This window comes from Myotis davidii, unplaced genomic scaffold, assembly GCF_000327345.1.
Source record: "Myotis davidii unplaced genomic scaffold, ASM32734v1 scaffold883, whole genome shotgun sequence".
Taxonomy (NCBI): domain Eukaryota; kingdom Metazoa; phylum Chordata; class Mammalia; order Chiroptera; family Vespertilionidae; genus Myotis; species Myotis davidii.
The window spans coordinates 16,807-20,445 of record NW_006293909.1 but is presented as its reverse complement, the minus strand read 5'-3'; the positions used below and the strand labels follow the sequence as shown (position 1 = coordinate 20,445).

The 3,639-nt window shown below is 44.6% G+C and overlaps 1 long non-coding RNA gene across 1 annotated transcript in view; it reads left to right on the top strand.

Annotated features, from left to right (window-relative positions):
• Positions 1 to 305, top strand: part of LOC107183751 — a 2,394-nt gene extending 2,089 nt beyond the window's left edge. The window contains exon 3 of the long non-coding RNA XR_001514562.1: positions 208 to 305. This is a non-coding gene — a long non-coding RNA (uncharacterized LOC107183751). The remainder of the gene's footprint in view (positions 1 to 207) is intronic.
• Positions 306 to 3,639: the final 3,334 nt, after the last annotated feature.

The following is a 3,639-nucleotide window of genomic DNA, read 5'->3' as shown; positions in this document are numbered from 1 at the left end:
TTCTAGGAGAGAACATTTGCAGGATGTGGGTGAGGAGGATTGGCTTTGTTTGAAAGTTATAGGATAGACTGCCTTGTATAATTTCCACCAATTTAAATTCTACATGTCACACACTATTTAAGTGATTTTATCTACTCCCAAATAAGATAGATAAAATAGATTTTATCTATTTCAAGATGCAAACTGCCATCTTTATTTTATTGCCAGATAAATCCACCTCGATAGCCCAGTAGCACCTTGACCCACCCAGCCCAATATGTCCCCAACTCCACTCATCTTTCCCGTCATGCGTGCAGATACTGAATTAACTGGTAAGTGACTAGAGTCTATTACCCCTTTCCTTTTGGGCTGTCCTGCATTTTCTGTCTGGGGTAATCGGGGCCAGGCTCTGGGCTGTGACTGCACAGCCACTCCCTAGCCGACATCCAGTGCTGGTCAGGACACACTCCCCGGGAACCAGGTTCCCTGGTCCACCTGTCTGTGGGGACGCCCATTGATGAGGTGTGATCGCCCCTGTTTCTGACGCTCAGGAGGAAGGGGGCGCCTTTCTCTAACTTAGTGTCCACAGGAGATTAGACTCAAGGCCCACTTATGGCGAACACATAGTCGGCCATTCCCCGCACCACACCCCTGGGATGTCTTCTTAAGAATCTACAGGCCCTAGGGTTCGCTCAGGACTTATGTCCCAAGTGCCTCATTTTCGAGTGCAATACCACTTGGCTGCAATACAAATTAGACAATGGGTCCCAATGGCCTGAGAATGGTTCTTTTGATTTCCTAATTCTCACTGATCTTGACAACTTTTGCTGCCGGCAGGGCAGATGGCCTGAGATCCAGTATATCTGGCTTTATTACACTCAAGGACACATCCTTTCTCTGTAACAGCTGCTCTCCCTCACAGATTTTCCTTCCTCATGCTAAGCTCCCCTGCCACCCCATCTCAAATCCTCCTCCTCCTCCACCACTTTTGATCCTGCTACCATCCCCCAATCCCCCAGACTACAGCTCCTCAGCATCAGCAGCCTGAGAGTCCGACACCCTACCCAGCGGATCCAATCGCCACCATCCTATCTCATACCTGCTCTGCAGCAAGTATTAGGCTCTCTTCCTCCCCCCACTCTGGCACTAACCTTAAAGTTCCCCCTTCCTTAGATTGCTGGCGCCAAATCTGGCTTCATGCCCAGGGATACCTGAATATTCTCTACTGACAGGCCCCTGCACTTCCAGTCCGAGCGGATGCTGTTCCTATCAGGGATCCAAAATGGAACTATCAGGAAGGGCAGACAGGTCACAGGTCTTGAGACCACATGGTTCTCTGCCTGCTAGAAGAACTGAGAAAGGCAGCCCACAAAGTAGTTAATTATTAAAAATAAGCAGAGATCACCCAGGAAAGACATGAAAATCCTGTAGTCTTCCTCTCTCGCCTTACACAGGCCATGAGAAAATATACCAACCTTGACCCTATAGGCCCAGAAGGAACTAAACCACAAAAGGGACCTTTTAAACATGACCTTTAAGGTTTTTAATAATAGAGACAAGGAGACCCAAATCCAAAAACAAAAACGAGATCAGGCCAAGACAGGCCCAGATGAAGGCCTCTCAGCCCGTAGTCACCATTCTCATAAACCCCAAATAAAGTTCCGGTCCTCCAACCAAGGGTAATTCAGGGTCTAAGCCTCCTCTAGGCCCATGCTTCAAATGCTACAGGAAAGTATACAAGACCAAGTCCTGCCCAAACCTGAGACCCTGCCTGGGTCCTGCCCAAGATGTGGGAGGAAAGGCCACTGGAAATCAGACTGTAGTCTGGTCAGACCTCAGCAAGGCCACCCTCTGGATCTGGTTTGGAGCTCCCAGACCTCCTGGGACTAGACTGAAGCTGCCCAGGCTTCAGAAGGGCCCCACAGACTTACATCACTGGGATAGAGCCTTGGTAATGATTGTGGTGGCAGGTAAGCCGATCTCCTTTTCAAGTGACACCGGGACCACTTATTCTGCCCTCTCTGAATTCGCTGGGACCCTTGTCCCCTCCTCAGTCTCTATTATGGGGGTTGATGGATTTGTCTCACAGTCATTAGCTACCTCTCCTCTACACTGCATCTTACTAAATACCCCCTTATCCACTCTTCTTGCCCAACAGGAGTGGTACATGCATCCCCTCATAAAGCCCAGTTGTCTTAAATGACAGTCACCTACTTCAGTTTCACTCTCATCCCACAAAGCCATGCCATTCCTTAGACTATAAACACCTTATCTCCTCCATGACTGTCTCCTCCTCTAAACAACAAATACTCTTTTTTCTCGGACTCAGTAGATACTCTCGCCTCTGCGTTCCCAACTTCAGTCTTATTGCAAAACTCCTCTATACCATGACATGGCAAAGAGACTCTTCACTGAGCCTTTAGATCCCAAGGCCAGCATCCTCACCCCTTTAATGCTATGAAAACTGCTCTGACCTCAGCGTCTTCTCACACTCCCCATCCCCCTTTTCCAAAGAACAACATTCTATACTGAAGAACTACAAATGCTTACTAACAGTCTGGCTAGTATCCGAAACTGAACTCATTATCACCCAAACCTTAGCATGTTATATTTAAGGAAAAATGTTGCAGCTTTAAATCCAAGCAGCTAGAGGCCTGGGAGAAGGCTGCTGGGCCTGCTCCCTCCTCCCTCTGCCTTTTCTCCAGTTTCATATGCTTATACATACTTTTCTAAAGTCTTTGGCAACTTAAAAGCTTTAGAGCATTGCTAGATTCAAAGATAAACATGTAAATATTTCAATAAGTTTTAAGTTCACCTGATTTTAATTTTTATTACAGAAAATCTATAAAATAAGTTTAGAACTGTTAATGTAATGTCTTGTACTTTATTAAAGGTATATTTCTTAAAAGTGAGAATGTTCATAAATGTCAATTTAAGAAATGCTGGTTGTTTACTCTTTTATTATCATTGAAAAATTAAGGTTTAAATATTGTATGGTTTTCATAACAGAGGGCATAAGGCATTTTTAAAGGAAAACAAAAGTGAGTTAAAGTTGTAAGAATGTTTATGAAAGTTGTAAAAAGGTTCATGAAAGTTGTAGAAGGTTTGTAGGAAAAATGTTAAAAGGAAGTTATATAATTGATATAGGCCAATAAACCAGAACAAGCAGAATAGGGAAACTGAGATAATCAAACAGCAGTCCACAGCCATCTGGTAAATCCTATCTTCCTAAACAAGGACACTTAAAAGTAAATAATTTAAGAATAAACCTCATTTTGGTATATTAGACTACAACCCTCCAAACTAATGTCTCTTTCCTTCCACCAGGTCATTTGACATAACTCTTATTGTTCTAGCTTTTGCCCCAGTATTACTAAAATATATAAAACAGTTTGTTTGCATCAGATTACAAGCCTTACTTGTACTCAGGAAAAACCACCCCTACATACCATCAAAACTTCCTTTTGTGCCCAGGCCTCATTGTCCCTCTGACCCCCACAGCAAGGACAATGGGCCAGGTCCAGGTGTAGAAACTCATCAGGGTGGAAAGCTCCAGAGGCCTAGCAAAGAACAAAACTGGGGGAAAACAAAAACCTCGCCCCCAGGGTAACCTACCCTCCCATTAGCCTTCCTGGAGAAAAATAACCCCTCTCTCATTCC